Source organism: Elephas maximus, chromosome 17 (genome assembly GCF_024166365.1).
Source record: "Elephas maximus indicus isolate mEleMax1 chromosome 17, mEleMax1 primary haplotype, whole genome shotgun sequence".
NCBI classification, from domain to species: Eukaryota; Metazoa; Chordata; class Mammalia; order Proboscidea; family Elephantidae; genus Elephas; species Elephas maximus.
This window is the reverse complement of record NC_064835.1, coordinates 69949780-69968106: the sequence shown is the minus strand read 5'-3', so window position 1 is coordinate 69968106 and position 18327 is coordinate 69949780. Positions and strand designations below refer to the sequence as shown.

The window sequence follows — 18327 nt, the reverse complement described above, 5'->3', positions numbered from 1 at the left end:
AAAGAGTGAAATATTGTAAATGCTATTATACTGTTATCCATATTACGTTGTTTCTTATAGATTTTTTAAAAAAAAATGTGAAATTTTTCCACACTATGTGTGTTGTTTCCATAGCTCTTCACTTCCTCCAGAAGCCTCCTTACATTAAAAAGCCTTACAGTTATCCTGCAAGGGACAGGACGGTCTGATTTGCAGGATTTTTAGAGCATTAAAATAACTATCAGGCAGAAGAGTCTTTTCTTCTCGCCTAGGATTTCAGCCATGCGAGCTCTCTCTCTTTCTCTCTCTCTTTTCCTCTCTCTCCCTCTCTCTAGCCTGGGGCTTGAATTTGCATGTCTAATTCATTTACTCACCATATTTGAATTGGCCTGAACAGATGTAAATCGGGAAGGATGGGAAAAACTGCAGTCATCAACAATGATTAATCAGCTGTTGCAGGCAGTGTCTTAAGGAGACTGGTAGGAGGAGGCATGGAAACCCAAAGGCCGTGTGTTTAGAAGCCTAATTGTCACATCAAGCATCATCGTCCCCATGCAACAACCACCATCTTAGACATCACTTCCTGTTTTATGCAGCTCAAAAACATAGACTGAAGATTTATTTTTAATATGTTGACTTTATTTCTGAGCAAAGCATCGGTCATGTGTGTATTTTTCCATAGTCCTACCTTGGAGCATTTATGTAGACATTGTAAATAAATTTTGTGCAAAAAGGACTGGAAAAATGAACTGTATTATTGCAATTTTTTTTTTTTTTTTGTAAAAGTAGCAGTTTGGTATGAGTTGGCATGCATACAAGATTTGCTAAGTGGGATAAGCTAATGATACTTTTTGTTGTGGATAAACAAATGCTTGTTGATAGCCTTTTTCTATCAAGAAACCAAGGAGCTAATTATTAATAACAACAATCATTGCACACTGAGTCTTAGCGTTTCTGACGGAAACAGTTTGGATTGTATAATAATGCCAATCCCAGTTGTAGTCGTTTGAGTGCAGTCATGAAATCTGAATCTAAAATAAAAACAAGATTATTTTTGTCATGCTGACTCCACTGCTTGAAAAATTTGTTTACTGCCCCCCCAAATTTTTAATGATCAACGCAGTAAATGTAAAAATTAATTTTAGCTCTCCAAGACACATATATTTGAAAATTTTAACCACAAATGATTTAATAATAATCACTGATTTCTTTAAATGGACTTAATGAACCCTTCATATCAACACATTGAAGGCCTAAGGGCACTAAGCTAACTGTAGACTCCTGACATCCAACAGAATTTCTCATCTAATACCAGTGAAGTTATTCTCACACACAGATGAAGCTAAGTACAGACCTAAGTCTTTTACTGAGGACATTACCTAGGATGAGCAGTATATGTTTATTAGGAAATTAACTATGTGAATTGAAGAGGCCAGACTTCAAAATCTAATTCTTATAAATATGCTCTATGTTCTCATTGGATAAAAACTGGTTATTAACCAATTTTCCTGAACAGCTGTACAGAATTTCTGCATGGCAACCAGCTAAATGGTACACAATGACATGTTTAAGCTGGAATAGCTTCTAATTTTATTTAAATAAAATTGCTGCTATAAAAAGTGCTTCGAGAAGCTAAGGAAAATATACAAATATTTTAATTAAGGCAAATTTGTTTAAAACAAAAAAACAAAAAGGAAGCCTTTTAGCAGTGATTGCTATGTAAACAAAGGATGGGTCGAAGAAAGCGCCTTCAACTCGAGTCTGACATTCAGGCCCGCGGCACCCTATAACCCGCCCTGAACAATTCTATTTTCTATTTGAAAAGAGAAACCAGCTGTTGGTTGGGTTTACTAGGTGACGTGTGATTGACTGACTCACCTGCTGGAGCAGCCATGCACACTCTCACCTTTTGTTTATGAGGCCTGGTTTCTAAACACGTGGTTGTGGAGCCAGAGAATGAAGCTCAACTTTGTGCAGCCTTCTGGGTGAGAGCCCTCCCACCCCCACCTCCACCCCCACCTCCACCCCCACCTCCACCCCCACCTCCACCCCCTACACCGGGTTGTTTAAATCGCCCATTTTGACCCAGCGGCAATTCTTCCTCTACATAAATAGTCCATATTAGTGAAACCATTCTCTTTGGATAGGTGGTTACTAGCAGTTAACAACCATTTATTTACTTTTAAAATTAATAATAAACTTTATAAACCAACCATCCGTCTGCCCCTCCTCCCCTAGTACTTGGCAGGGGGAGTTGGTTTTTTTCAGTCTTTCTTCTGGTGGTGGCTCAAGCAGGGTGGGGGAGGGAAGGAAAGGGGCGGAGGAAGGAGAGAGAGAGAGAGAGAAAGGGCGAGCCAGACTGGCTAAGGGAAGGCGAAAAGGTACCAGGGAAGAGAAGTTGGGGACTGTGGGAAATACAAGAATCAAGATAGTTAATATTCAGTCAGTTCTAAAAATAAAACAAAGTGTCTTCTTTCTTTGTGTACCCCTCTGTTTTCGCCTTTTTGTCAGAGTCTTGCTCTTGGCCTGCCCTTTCTGGGTCCCCCCACACCCTTTATGCTATCTTAGCTTTTCCTCTTGGAAATTTCAGAGCCAGCTCTGAGGTTATTGAGGACACTTAACCGAGAGAGAGAGAGAGAAATAAGAGAGAAGCTGAGAATGTTTTTGTTTCCTAAAAGGCAAAAACAAAACGCCCCCCTCCAAACGAGGGCACACAATTGTACCTGCTTTTTATTTTTATGGGGGGGGGGAACGCTGCCACAATGAGGCAACGTTTTTTTTTTTAGCATGATCTAATTTTATTTTCAAATTAAAAAAAATGTTTTACCCGATCATATTTAATCAGCTGTAATTATAACACATTCAAAATGAATAATATGCCTTGACAGTATTTTTATTGTTATTGTTCATTGCATGATGTTCGACTGCTTCAGAAGCACAGGAAAGAGAAGTAAACGCGCTACAAATGGGGAATTACCCTCGTTTAGCATTAAAATTCATTTAGATAAAATTGCCACAAACATTTAAATGGGAAGATTAGTTCCCCCTCACGCCTTATTGCACTCGCTCAATGGTTCCGTTAAGAACATTTTACACGTTGGAAATTCCGTCTTCTCAGACGGCTTGCTGTTTCCTAGTTACCCACATTCAAAGCAAAAGCTGCAGCAAAGGCAGCCGCAACAGCAGCAGCGGCAAGGCGGGGGGAAAAAGTTCTGGCAACTGGTGTGCAATTCAGCCGCTGCTAGCCCTAGCCGCTCCGCTCCTCCGCCCACTGCAGGCTGCCCCCCACCCAGCACCCTTTCTCCACCCCTCCCCCTCCCCACTATGTAATTGGCAGAGGGAGCAAGTGGTTTAGCTGCACAGTGTTTATATGTAATGTTAAAATACAGTGCAATCGTAAAAAAAAAAAAAAAAAAAAAAAAAAAAAGCCAGTCTGTCACTCTCTGGGGCTCCCTTTGCCCCTTCTGTTAGGCATTGATGGGTTTAGTTGAATGCACTGAGTTTTTCACATCCCCGACCCTGAGCCCACGAGGCACGTGTTTCTGGCTTTCTTTCCTGCCAGGGCATTTCCAGGAAACTCACCCCTGCTTCTTGTATCAGAAACGTGTGAATATGAGTTTGAAAAGTCCAGGCAACATCGTCTAGTTTCTCCCTCCCCTGTTCTCGCCTCTCCCCGAGTCTCCAGCTTTCCCTCCCGCCCTCCGGCTCTCTTCCCCCCATCTCCCCTCCCCTCGCAGAGCTCCAGGAAAAGAGGAATGTCGGCTTCGACTGCCATCTTTTGGGGATTTGGAAAAACGACTCGGTAGGAAACAGAGGGAGGCGGAGGCGCGGGGGGTGGGGGGAAACCCCCTTATTATCCTGCGTCGGAACTGGCTCCCTTAATCTGATGCTTAAATATTTGATGTGGAAAAATTACCCATAAAATTAGTTACTAACAATTTCAAATTGAAATCACTTATCGAATTATAAACGCATTAAAGCTGTATGGATGGTATTAGGAGTTGCTGGGGAGGCAGCGGGTGTCTCCTTGCAACGAGCCGGGCCGGCGAGTTTGGCCCCGGGGAGCGCGCGCCCCCAGCGGAGCCCGGGGGGCGGCAGGGAGGGCGGCGCAGCGGCCAGGGCGCGGGGGTCTGGGCCGGGGGGACCGAGCGGGCGGCCGGGCCCGGGCCAGGGCTCCGGCTGTCTGGGCTCGAGGGGGGGGGGGGGGAGGAGGAGGGTCAGAAGCGGCGGTCCGGGGCTCCGACCCCCGGGCGGAGGCGCCTGTCTGCCAGGAAACTTCACAGTGGAGTGGAAAGATTCCGAAAAAACCTCAGCACGTCTCCCCCTCCCCCAGCCCGCGGCTTCTCGGCGAGGCGCAGACTTTGCGCTCGGGTTCCCTGGCTGTGTGCTGCGCCCCCCAAGCTTGCGGGCTGCCAGGCTAGGGGAAATACCCGTGGCCTCGGGCAGGACCGGGCTCCGTGCCCCAAGAGGAGATCCCCCGGGACGCGGCGGTGGTTGAGCGGAGCTCGGGCCCAGAAGCCGCTACCCCTGAGTCCCGCTGTGCGCCGGCTCCGAGTCTGGGCCCAGTACGTAGGGCAGGCAGGCTCCCTGCCAACAGCCCCAGCGCCTTGGAGGCGGCTCCGGCACCTTGGTTAACCTTCTACCTTCCCTCACCCCAATCCTGAAAGTCAGGTCTAAGGGGCTACCGACTTCCTCTCTGGGGACCGGGCCACCCCAGGTCAGAGCAGAAGATTGTAGAGAGGCCCCTCCTGGAGGGCTGGAGGTCCCTTTCCCTCAGTACCGCCCGGGTGCTTTGTGGTAGACTGGAAAAGGACTCCGTCACTTCGGGGTCGCGGTCTCGCAAGCCCCGGGGCAGCTCCAGGAGCGCGACCCTGAGCGCGCAGGGCGGGGGCGGGGGGCACTTGGCACCAGGGCAGCGCCCACCAGGTGGGCCTCGAGTGCCGTGCTCGGGAGCCACAGGGGGTGAGTCGAGGGCAGCACCCCGATGCTATAGGCAGGAGCTCCTCGGGATCAATTTAAAGCCTGTGCAAACTTTCCCCTGCCTTCTAGATCCCGGCAGGCCTCGGCCCATGGGATGGCAGCAGAAACAGGACTTGCAGATGCAGAGCTCCCGGTTAGGCGCCGGGTGGAGCGGCATGGATGGGGTAGCAGGGCGCTCTGCCTGGCCGGGCATCTCTCCTTGTCTCGCTCCCCTCGCTGGTGCCGCCTCGTACCTACTGTCCGTGAGGTCGCCTGCAGCACTGCCGTGCTGGCAATCCTAGGTCCCGGAAAAGAGTAGGGAGGGGGAGAATGGGAATGGTGGAGGGCCAGGGGTCTTAAGGGGCGCGCTGATGGAGGGGGAGGAGGGAGATTTCCCCCTCTGCTGGACTTGCCCGCCAACGCGTCTTTAACATTCTCGCCCAAGTCGGAGCTGAAAGGAAAAACCAACAACATATTGAGCAATCAGTTCGTCAACGTTTAAGCTTTAGGTCTTTTCCTTGAAAACGGGTACCCCAGGGGTCTCGGGGGGGGGCATTTTTAGGACCTTGGTTCTGGCTGTCGCGCCGCGGGGTCCCCCTCCGCACGCTGCGTCCTGCCCGCCTGGAGCGCTCAGCCCACTGCGGGGAAACCGGGGCGCTGAAGCCCCGGAGAAAAGGGATTTAGTTTTAAGCCAGTCTCCCATCGATCGGGTCGGTAATTCCTACCCCTGCCCATTTGCAGACACACTCACCTCTCCCCTAAAGCATTAAGTTCATTACGCGAGCAATGATCTTAATCTCCAGGCGGAAAACCAGTCCCGGGACCTCGCAGACTGGGGAAGCAGTGAATAAAGTCACCTGCTAAGTGTAGCGGCCCCGCATGCTGCTCGGGGAGGGAGCCTTGGGTGGCGGGGCGCTTGGCGCTGGGGTCCTTCGCTCTGCGCGCAGACACGCCCTGCAAGGGTCAAGAACCCCAGTTCTGCTTTCTGAGGGTTGGAGACCTCCGCACAGAGTGGCATTGCTCTGGCTCGCTCGCTTTCCTCCTCCCCTCCCTTCTTCCTTTCTTCTTAGGCTCTCCCTCGCACCATCGCGCTCACTTCCTCCTCCCTTCCCCAAAAGTGGCCAGTTCCCCCTCTCCGCCGACTGTCCACAGGCTCTCCCACCTCCCCCTCTGCTCCGCTGGCCTGCGCTGCAGCCCTGGTAACCCATCTCCAGTTCGCGCCCGCCTTCCTCTCCCACTTTCCTGAACCTGGGTGGGTGGGGATACCTCAGCGAGGCCCTCTGGAAACCACGCACTGAAGACGCCTTGGGGTTTTAAAGAACCGGATCCCTCGATTTAGGGGAGATCTCTACACCCATTGATAACTCCCATCTCAAAGAAACTCAGCAAAGCGGCAAATACCCCTCGCAGCCGCCTGCCCCACTCCCCCTCCCTTGGCACGGAGCAGCGTCTGGCATCACCGGGAGATGGAGGCGAGCCACGCGCCCCGGTCCCCTTACTGGCCAACCCGCCAGGCGCCAGCTTGTTCTGGAGACTCAGTTGTCACTGGGCAATCGTGAAAGGGGGGAAAACACAACGCAGTGGCTGTGTAAATCCAAGTTCCCGACCCCCGTCCCTTCCCCCCATCTGATTTCCAAGACGCGCATTTTCAGGTAGTCCTAAACTGTGAACAGCGAGCTTTGTGTGTTATCTAGCGGGGGTGGGGCTGGGAGGGGAGGAGACTCCCTCTGCCCGCTCGGGTCTTTAATGTCTGAAATAACGAAATGCCTGTGTGGCAGCTGCTGCTAGAACCCAAACTAACTCTTTGGAAGACGGAAAAGAGTGAAAGGCACAGAAAGACTGTTCATCCCCCCCTCCTTTGGTGCCGTTTGGGATGTCATCTGTTTCCTTGGCGACTGTGTTCAGCCCCCGGAGCCCCTGGGCTCCTGGATTGTTAGGGGGGAAAAAGGCTGCTATTTCTGCACCGTCATTTATCACTGTCACCGCATAGTGATTCCCCTTGCAGCCTCTTATTGATGTTTGTAATTGCATTATCTCATAAAGGAGGATGATCAATGAAACCCAGCCGTGCATTCTGGGGTCAGAGGAAGCCAAAGTCCTGTTTGTCCCCTTTAATACAACAAGTACTCATTATCTTCAGGTCTGCATTCAAAAAATGATCTGATCTGGGGCTGACCCCGTCGGACACCCCAACACTTTCTAAAACGTGGTTTGTGTAACCTTTTGCTTAAATGCTAAATCAAGTACCTGTCTTGCATTTCAACGAAACAAGATGCTAAAACTAAACGAGGGAAGCATGTCTTCTTTTTTTTCTTCTTTTCCTGGAGGAGGGCGGTAGTCTGAAGACGCACGCGATTCTGCATTGTAACTGCTTAGCTGTATATTGTAGAAAAAGCAACCTTCATCAACCAGGGACCCAAGTTATCTCCCGAACGAAAGAAATTGGGGTGAGGGGGAAGAGAACAAAAGGTATCTGGGAGCATTTAACAAGGTCGGTACTAACTGATCAGAATAAAACCACGTCCGGTTTAATTAATAAGAGCTATAAACTGAAAATAATTCCCCGGGTTCTGCCCTTGCTTCTCCTTTTTTTTTTTTTTTTTTTTTTTACAGAATCCTATCTCTTCGGTTTAGATAAATGACTTTGGTGCCTGTTCGATTCTCAGAACAACAATAACTAAATCAGTTGCACACTCTGTATCCAAAACCGTCGACAAACTCCAGCAAATAAAAAGAAGTTCATTTGTCTATTAAGGCAAGTATTTAGTTGAGCAAAATGTCCTAGTAGCATTGAATGGAGCTCATGTAATCCCATGAAAATCCAGTCATCTTGTTGCACTGAAGTAAATGAAAAAACACAAAGGAGGAAAGGTCCAAGTGTAATTTTAAGCTAAATGCATTATTGGACTGTCACAGTAAAAATGTGATTGTTTGGCTGAGGTGAAAGGGTGCATATCAGCATAGCTCACGTTTAAGTAAAAGGTTTTGGAAAGGAAACATGTATTCCAGGTTTGATTACCATTTTAATTTGTGGAAGGGGGAGAAAGGGAGACCATTCTGATCCATTATTTTGAGTAAATTAGGAAGAATAACCCCTTCAAAGACAGAATTAAGCAATCTTATATTAAAATATTGCAAGTCTGTATTAGCAAGGAAAAGTTTTCAGTCTTCTGAAGATAAATTCCTTCTTCTTCCTATCTTAAAAAGACCAAAAAAAAAAAAAAAAAAAAGAGAGAGAGAGAGAAAAGATTAAATCCAGGTGCTTTATTTTAAAGGTTCAATAGCAATAATTTTTAAATTAACAGTATAAATTAATTTTAAATAAAAAGATATTAATGAGTAGCCTTCATCATAGTTCAGAAAATGAGTAGTTAAATAAGGCTATGCTCTGACAATTTGACACCTTGACATAAAACCTTAAATCTAACGTTAACAAAACAAAGGACTAAAATATTCCCGTTTGGAAAAAGAACCTCAATGATAAAAGCTAAACAAAAAGTTTATCAGTATTGGACTGTCAGTTAATTTTTCTCTAGAAGGCAGATTCTTTTAAAAGTACAATTTTCCAGAAATTTTCTGTCAAGTCACTTTGAAATAATATATGTTTTGTGTTATTTAAGTATTCTGACACTTTCGTTTTTTTGAAAACGCTCCCACTGAAATGGATATGCAGCCACGCATATATTTAATATAAATGGTATCTTGTCGTTAACATACAATATTAAAGGGAAAATAAGACTTTGGGTTTTGTCAGTTGAGGTAGAATTTTTTAGCATCATACTCTGATTTTCCAAGCCCAGAAATGAAGCGCCTTGGTTTTAACCAATCAACGCAAGTCTTTCTCTTATTTGGTTGGGGACCTGGCATTCTGTACGTTTTCTATTTTTAATATTTAGTGTTATAGCCCACGGTTTAAATAATGAAAAATTAGTCTCGTTTCAGAAATTATTTATTTATGGAACGAACATGATTAAAACATAAACACACACACAAACTGCAGCTGCAACAGGGAAAAAAAACTTGATTTACGGTTATTAAATCTTTGATCGCCATGTTAATGTTTCTTTTTCTACCTTGCATTTGCATTTTAATCTATCGAATCTTTACAATTTTGCTGCCTCCGATTTCAATGATTGATTACAGATCTGAAATAAGAAAAACCAAGCCTAGCTTTTCTTTCCCTTTCTTTTCTTCTTCTTCTCCGCCCCCCCCCCCTTCCCCCGGGTAGATTTCTGAAACTTTCTCTCAATGCTAATGCAGACAGGACAAATTAATTCTGCTCTTTTAAATGTCAAAGATGTAAATAAAAAATGTTTTCGGTCCCAAACGTGAATATTTTCCCAGCCGCTTGTTTTCAAGTCGTAAAAAGATCATCCCAGCAAAACGCAATTAACAGGGAAACACTCACACACACGGCGGCGTGGATTTTTTTTTTTTTTAAAGAACGTGCTGTTACAGAGTTAGAGAAAGGTGAGAAGTTCACCGTCCCTTCGCCAGCAGTAGCCTCACCGCGGCTCCTCTCTTACACACAGAGTGCTGGGTACGGAGTTCTATCTGTGATCTAAATCTCACAAACAAACAAAAACAAGCCTGGCGGGGGCTTGTGGTTGTTAAGTTGATTTCTTGAGACAAGCAGGGTAAAGACAAAAGGGGAAGCGACTCAAGTCTGTTTGTTTTCTCTCCCGGCTTACCATGGCCCCTTGGCCCCCTTCTCCCCCGCACCCTCCCCACGCTCCCTCCTCGGATTTCGCCGGCTCCGCGGATAAGATGGTCATTTGCTGACCGCTTGGCCGGGCCGCGTCACTTCTGGCGCTCGCGTGAAAGCCAGTGTGACGGTGCTTTGGGAAGGCGCCGATCGGACTAGGACTGGGCGCATCCTGCCAGCGGGGCCCCGGGCCCCAGGGGCTCTGCAAAGCTCCGGCCCCCAACAGACTGCGCCTTCCTCCCGGCTGGGGGTCGGGGCCGGGTTAAGGGCCGGGGCACCCGGAGCCGCGCCAGGCTGCGCCCCAGGTGTGCCCGCAGAGGCCGGGTGGGCGTGCGCGCGGCTCTCCCGCCTGCCTGCCGGGCTGCCAGCCTGAAAGGGGCGCCCCCGCCCTCCCGCGGCCGCTCGCCGAGAGGAGTCAATCTCCTTCGGGGGCTTTTAACGTCCACAGACGCGGAGGAGCCCGCAGTGGAGCGAGGACAGACTTCTCAGGAGGGTTCAGGCTGCTCACGCTGGCGACCGCGTGTGACGCGCTGTGCCGGGGTGGAGGGCGGGCCAGGAGAAGTTAGAGGGACCCGACCCCCCGAAATCCCCATGTGAGCACAAGCACTGCCTGGAATCGGGGTGAGGGCCATGAGAGGGAGCACTATCCCAGGAGAGGTCTCTCCAGCTCGGCCCTTAGGCTCTGTGCGCGCCCACGGGCGTGCCCACGGCGGGGCACAGACCTTTCTCCTGCGGTCCAGGCACCCGAACTCTGCGTTGTTTCCTCTCCCCTAGCGACCCCAGGAGGGGCTGCCGCCAGGGAGGCGGTCTGGTTCAAGTGGACACACAAAGCGGCTAAAAGAGAGAGTGGGGGAAAAAGACATTTCATCTGGGCCGACCCTTTGTCTTGAAGCAGGTTAGGTAGCCTAGAAATACGAGGAAAAACAGAAAGTCTAGACAGGAAAACGTATTGTGTTCACAAAATATAAAAATGAACCGAGCGGTCTGGTACGTCCAGAGGTGAAGATAGATCCTTGTAGACAAGTGGAAAGATAAGACCGGGAAGATTTAAAGTGAAAGAAGCGGCGGATTATTAAGAAAGTAATAGTATGGTGTCCCATACACTCCAGTTTTATTGTTGGGTAGTAACTACCCGATTTATTTATTGCCAGGGCTATATAATAGAGATAATGACCACAAACTCAAGATAAATTCTTAGGCGCCTGGCCGGTCAATTCTTTTTTATTTAGGAGAGCGCGCCTGAAAGGTGAGCCTCGTCTCTTCCCCTCCTCAAAGATCCATCTTGCTTTCTACCATATTATAAGCATGACATGCAAATAAATAAGTGCTGCTGGGTTCGTGCGGGTAGGCCAGCAGGATTTATTTCAGGTGAAGGAGGAACATACACGGAATATGAATTTCCGCAGGAGCTGCGGAGTAATTCCTCTCCCTCTCGGCCGCCCTCTCCTCCCGGTGTCCCTCCCTTTCTTTGGAAGCAGGGAGCGTCCCCTGATAAAAACATTAACGTGTCATGTCTCAACTCCCGATTCTTTGACATATAGGCCTGGGGAGGGATGGGGAGCAATGCAAAAGGAATCCCCAAAGTAGGCTGGTTTGCTGGGGCTGCTTAAAGGGATTCCTGCCGACAAAGGAAAGGCTGAGTTGTAATTACGACTTACAGTAGGGGGGGCGGTATAGGAAGTGTGTGAAAATCATTTTGAAATATACAAAATGGTTCCAAAAGTTTGTTGTCCCGGATCTGGTGTGGGCGCTCGCCCTCTGGGTAGGCGCAAAAGAAAGCCTCCTGACGTCTTGGCACCTGCCAGCCTTCCTTGGCCCTCAGTTTCCCTTCCCCCTCAGGCCCGGTAAACGTTCCCAGAGTCAGGTGATGGAATTAAAGACGACCTTGCTCGTTGACCGCCAAGGTCAGAAGGGAGAGGGCCGACTCAGGTGTTAGCTTCACCTGAGGCAATGGCTGCAGTAACAGCCACCCGGCTGGCCTGCAACGAGGTGGCCTTCTAGAGCTTATCTCCCCCACCTGCGCTCTGCGACAACTCCGGCAGATCCCGAGACTGCCAAGATGAAATCAGCATCCTCTTTCGACATTCTTTTTCTTTTTTTTCTTCCTCATTTTTGGGTAATATTCAGACGTATAGTGTTTCAGTCTCACAATAACCACTTCTATCCAGAACGTCCTTTGATCAGTGTTTGGCCAGGAAAAAACAAACACCTGACAGTGAGCTGTGTTGAAAAAGATGAAAAAGAGAGGCGCGGAGCAAACGGGAGAGAGGGAGTGAGGGAGAAAAGAGGGGTCTGTGGGGAGGCAGAGACCTAGAGACAGCAAGAAGCACAAGGCGGGGAGATGAAGGAAGAACAGAAGCGAGGGAGAGGGGAGGCCGTTTCTGTGATTTTGTGGTTTGTGTGAGGGCTGATATTATGCGGCTGAAAGCGAGGACAGTCCTCGTCAATCTTTTACAATATTGGTGTCATTCAAGCACAACTTTATCTTTGAACCGGAATATCTGTTTCAATAATTTCCATAAGCACATAAATTATCATCTTCGAAGCCTTCAATATTTCTTTCCGGGCTTTATTAAGTGTTATTGCAGAGGCCATTTATGAAGTGAACGATTCAACTTTTAATCTTTCGAACATTAAAGGGTATTCCTCCGAGTTTCCTTTTCAAAATAACCTAAAATAACAGAAAGAAACTAAGCTCATTACATGCAAAAGTGACAAGCGTTTTGCTCTTGGCCTGGCAAGTTGCCTTACTCACTTCAAAGGATGATCAACTAATTGTTTCCAGAGTTTATAAGTAATTAAGCTATTATTCGAGGACTTTGTGTCACAGGTTTATTCAAGCTAGAACTTTCTACTTGGAAAAGCCAGGGCCAAGTCTTCAAAAATACCAAGATTTTAATATTTTAAAAAGTCTGCCTTTATGGTTAATAGAGAAAAATTTTATTTTAATAAGCATCAGAAGATAGAAACAAATATGGTTTTCTCCTTGAGGATGTGATAAGTAGAGATCACTGTGTATAATTAATCCTGAAGGGATAATGAACATGTAATCACTTCCAAAGATTAAAATATTTTAAGTATCAAGTTTTAAAAAGTTATTTAAAAAAATCTATTAGCTCACTTTGTCTAGGTATGTCAGGTAGCAAAATATATATCTAGTGTTCTTTTTAGAATTTAATATTGAAAGTTAAAATCCTTAAACAAATAATTTTAGCATTTTAAAATCAGTTTTTGGTACCTAGGTAACAAGCATCAATGCCACTAAATGCTGAATGCTTGAGTTTCTCCAGTTTTGCCACAGATGTACTTTTCCGCCCATAGGTTAAAATAAAGACAATATTAAAAAAAAAAGTTGAAATATATTAAGTTCAAACATACATGTGAATTGAAATATAGAAATACTATTTGTTTGAATTTAAAATTCATATTTAAATAATTAGGTTAGCCCTAAATGAAACAGTATTTATTAAAGGAAAAAGCTAGACATTAAAAAGAATTGAATTATTTTGTAAATTTCAGCAAAATATGTATAGGTAACAATTTACTGTTTTTAACATATTTTTCCATCAAAAATGCTATCAGCTGAATTCATTTTTAGAAAAAGCTTATTTCATTGTTATATGAAGAATTTCAAAATTAAGGTATGTTTTTTAGATAACAGAATTTTCATGTTAGAAGAAAACATCTTTGAAAAATAATGCCGAGACATAAATGTGAAAATCCAAGTAAATGGTACAAGTGATACCTTATTTGAAGTAAAATACGTTTTCTGGAAGTTGTTTAGAAAAAAAATTAAAGTGTGAACTGGTCCAATAGCCACTCCCCTCATCACAGAAAGGGGTTGTCTGCTCTAACTGTCATTACAAGGGCTGGGATCTCAGCATAAATATTTGAGGCATAAGCACTTGTTTCAAGTAAAATACTCTTAAAGCAAAAGTCTAGAATTTTCTGGAAATGGTATATAAAATACTCTGTATGATTCATGGTCCGTGTTGTTTTATGGAATCTATGTAAACAGTGGCAATTTAGCTTTGTCATTGTGTCACAAGGTGTGATTCAATGTTTGCTGTGATATGTTTTCTTTATGCTAATTGACTAGCATTGCATTATTAAAAACAAAAACTAAAGCACGCTGGTTAGTAGTAATCCAATTCCAATTGTCTAACACCATGCGATATTTGACCTTTTGGACAAGAGGCACACTTGGATTCATGTTAGGACACTTAGCTGCTTAAGCTGACTTCATTACAGAAAGACAATGGTGACTTTGTTATAACTGGCACCTGCAGTATTTCACACAACACGTGGATCATACCTTGCCAAGCCAGCCACCACCATGATTCTTACCAGAGCAGGAAGTCAACTCTAGGCAAATTTTATAATATGAAATACGCTGTTATGATTAAGGAGAAAAGAATTCCTTTTGCACATCCTTTTATAGCCTCAAGAAGACTGTTAGAAGCCTGTTTTCTGATTTTTCTTGAGGTAAAAATGTTCCCATATCAAGGAGTGTTATAATTATTTTATATCAAGGATTAATGGCCGAGGATTTTATAGTACAGTAAATTCAAGATGTGCATAGCAATACAGTCCAGATAAAGCTGTGCTGTTGTAACAAATCTATGCCGTATTTGAAAAGGGTTGACTAATGGGGGGAATAGGGACTAAGTCATCAACCAGCCTTCCAGGCGCTGTGATTAGTAATCCTGACTATGTCTTTAGACCACCATTCAATTGAACCTCCATGGGTCTCTTTCCTAATGTCTAAAAGATACTAATACATTCCTGCTCTGTAAATCATTTTGCATTGTAGAGTGTGGCAAAGATTTGCTTTAAATTATATTGAATATAACAATAAAGTTCTCTCAAAGATTGCCAGATTTTTTTTCCAGGGAAATTTGGAATTATAAGGAAGTATTTATTACTCAATCCTCAAAGTTCTAAGGCTCTCTTAGAAGTCTAAGACTCTCCTTTGATTTTCCCTGCTGGGCAGCCAGGAGTAAAATGATGATGCCTTATTGTTCTAAAGCGTTTACTCAGAGCAATTAATACCTATATTGGTTAAGTTGCTTCACTGAAATACAAGGTAACTTTTCCACTAATGACTGGATTGTGATCCAATGGACTGAAAAACAGCACAACATACCCCAAAGAACAGAGTGAAGCCCAACTACTACAGTTCCTTCCTCTCATCCTGCCCTAACTTGAAAAAATCCATAGATTTACTGGTTTTCATTTAAATTCTGTACTATTCTAGTCTGGATTGTGCCTTAAATCCTTGTTCATTTCTAACATAGTCCATTGAATGGTTTTTGAGAAAATTCTCTGTGTATGTTAATATCTTGAGCACCTACTGTATCCTGGACTGAGCAGGACTCTGGGGGTGCTGAGATTAAGTGGACATTGTCTCTCTCCTTGAGAGTTCATGGAGGCAGGGAGTGGATTAAAAAAAACCCACAATATCAGTTCATAACAGTGTACACAGGTGCTGTGGGAAACCAGCGAGGAGGCTGTTGTGATAATGGTGTCTGCGAGTGGGGATGGGGGTGAGAGCAATGAATAAGAAGAGATATTTAGGAGACAGGGACCAGTGCTGGATGTGGGGGTGAAGTAATAAAGAGAAGCTGAGAGCAATGGCATGGTTTCTGGTTCCATTTGCTGGCACAGTAACCTTAGAAAAAGGAGCAGATTAGAAAGAAGGATGAGTTTGTTTTGGACATTTTGTGTTTAAGGTATTTGTGGGACATCAAGATAGATGTGCTCATTAGGAAGGCGAAGCCATGGGTCTGCATTTCAGTAGAGGGGTCTGGGCTAGTGGTAAAAATTTGGGCAGAGCCAATGGAGTAGATCAGATTACTTAGGATCTCTTTTGATAAGTTTATGGTGAAGGCAAGGCAAGGACTAGGGCAATAGATGAAGGGGGACATGCTAGAGGGAGGGATATATGTTATTTAAGCTGTAAAAGACTTAAACATATTTGTAAATGAGGAGTGAAGAGGAGAAAATGTTGAACTGCAGGAGACAGAGGTGTTAAATTGTGGTGAGATCCATTATAAAGGTGGAGAACTGGGCTGTGACCACAGCGGGATACCTTGGTCTCCAAGACTGAAGGCAAGTAATGCGTACAGATGTACGTTTGGATGGGGAGGGGGGTGTGGAGGAAGAAGTTGGGGCAGCTCACACCTGATAACCTTAATTTTCTTTTTGAATTATGGGCGTTGATGCCATTTGATGATGAGTAAGAAAGTGACTAGGTTTTAGTACTGAAAGTCCCACGTCCCAGGAGCCTCCTCTATCCTGAATAAAACCAGGAAGTTTCGTCATCCTAAGGGTAGAGGAAAGGGAAAGGGCTTGAGGGAAGGTGAAATATTAGTAGTAGCCACGGAAAACGAGAGAGGAGAAAGGCAAAGCTTTCTGGCCAGCATCAAGCACTTAAGTGGAGTTGAGACCGAAGGGTAATATTTTGTGTGTGTCTGTGTGATATTCTTCAGCAGCACTTAAGCATTTTGCATTGTTTTTCCAGGAGAGGGTGTGTTGATTCATCCAGTGTGTTCAGAGTACTTTTTGCAACCCACAGTATGCATTTACCAGAGGTCTCAATCTGAGGGCAAGAAAGCAGAGTGAAACTCAGTGGTAAGGTATCCAGAAACAGAGTCTCCTGTTAAGGAGATGATCCTGCTGCCAACAGTGCACAACATCATGCTTTCTTCGTGTTTGCATAATCAACCATGGCATAATTGCCACCTTGAGGCACGCCTGAGATGCAGACAGGTTTTCATAAAATGTCTTCTCTCTAGAAAGGTAACTTAGAGATTGTCATCATTAATCAATATTTTGAGGTAAGAAGCAGGAGGTCAAGGACTTCAACCCAGCATCAACTCTTGGTTTCTAGTTGTAGGCTCTATCTACATGTTCTGCACAAGGCATGTCATGGGAACATTTTGCCTAGGTCATTTACTAAGTAATACACGGAAACCCTGGTGGTGTAGTGGTTAAGTGCTATGGCTGCCAACCAAAACATCGGCAGTTCAAATTCACCAGGCGCTCCTTGGAAACTCTATAGGACAGTTCTACTCTCTCCTATAGGGTCACTGTGAGTCAGAATCCACCCGACAGCAATGGAAGTTATACATGTTGATACCGTGGTAGTCATTTCCAAGGTCCGTCTCCAGTCATTTAATTCCTTCATTGTCAATTACATAACAAGGAAAATGGCAAATATGTAGCTGCCTCCATAGTAACAATGCAAGTGGGACAATGAACTCCAACAAGTAGATTGAGGTACTCATCTGGAGTATTTCCTTTTCTTTCTGGAACAAGTGAAAAAATGATCAGTCCCAACAGTTTAAGCAGTACTGTCTCTAATTTTTGCCCTAAACTTAGAACAAACCAGTACATCTAAGCTTATAGTATGAGAATAATATGGGACAGAAATAGGACAGAAAAGGAACCCAAACTGCACAAGTTTGGTGAAAATCTGAAGGTCAGCGTGGATCGTGGAAGGTACTCAGGTCTCATCTATATGGATGTAGCTTGGCTCAAAACTCTCTATGAATGGGTCCAGGCTTCAGGCCATTGGAGTGTCATGGATTGAACTGTGTCCCCCCAAAATATCTGTCAACTTGGCTAGGCCATGATTCCCAATATTGTGTGATTGTCCACCATTTTGTCATCTGATGTGATTTTCCTATGTCTTGTAAACCCTATCTCTATGATGTTAATGAGATGGGATTAACATCAATTATGTTGATGAGACTCAATCTACAAGATTAGATTATGTTTTAAGCCAATCTCTTTTGAGATATAAAAGAGAGAAGCAAGCAGAGAGACAGGGCAATCTCATACCACCAAGAAACAGGAGCCAGGAGAATAGCGTGTCCTTTGGACCTAGGGTTCCTGTGCTGAGAAGCTCCTCAACCAGGGAAGATTGATGACAAGGACCTTCCCCAGAGCCGGCAGAGACAGAAAGCCTTCCCCTGGAGCTGGCACCCTGAATTTGGACTTCTAGCCTCCTAGACTGTGAGAGAATAAACATCTGTTTGTTGAAGCCATACACTTGTGGTATTTCTGTTGTAGCAGCACTAGATAACTAAGATAGGGAGATATAGCATTTAGAGCTAAGAAATAGTGGATGCCCCTTAATTCTTTGAAAAACAAAAACAAACCCAGGAGATGTCTGTTAAGCAAACTTACAGTTTACCTTAGCTTCATTTATTTATCAAATATTTATCAAACATGTTTGTAGTGCTTCCCATGGAAGATGCCTCTAGACTTTTCTGAACCTCATTCACTTTGTACCCACTGCCTTTGAGTGGATTCCAACTCATAGCAATCCTATAGGACAGAGTAGAACTGCCTGGTAGAGTTTCCAAGGAGGGCCTGGAGGATTCAAACTGCCTACCTCTTGGTTAGCAGCCTTAGCATGAAACTACTACCCCACCAGGGTTTCTGTTCACTTCATAGGACATCCATATTTGCAATAATTATATTGGAGTCATTTAAAAAATATCATATGTTTCAAATGACAATGCTGCATTTTCCATGAAGCTTAGTTATGGAGTCTGGAGGTAGTCTTTTTATTATATGTAGTAGGAATTAAACCTGCATGTGATCACAGAGATTAAGCCAATGGTTTTACCCCTTTTATGACTGTGAAATTTGGGCCAGTCATCCTATCTGGTTAA

General features: G+C 44.9%; 1 protein-coding gene and 1 long non-coding RNA gene across 3 annotated transcripts in view; both read left to right on the top strand.

Moving 5' to 3' along the window:
• The window catches only part of MEIS1 (Meis homeobox 1), a 142577-nt gene extending 141862 nt beyond the window's left edge, over positions 1-715 (top strand). For both annotated transcript variants that reach the window (XM_049857622.1, XM_049857623.1), the window contains exon 12: positions 1-715. This exon is cut by the window's left edge and continues 487 nt beyond it. The gene's annotated coding sequence lies outside the window, so the exon portion shown is untranslated.
• Positions 716-3411: 2696 nt separating this feature from the next.
• The window catches only part of LOC126061074 (uncharacterized), a 59219-nt gene continuing 44303 nt past the window's right edge, over positions 3412-18327 (top strand). The window contains exon 1 of the long non-coding RNA XR_007513691.1: positions 3412-3781. This is a non-coding gene — a long non-coding RNA (uncharacterized LOC126061074). The remainder of the gene's footprint in view (positions 3782-18327) is intronic.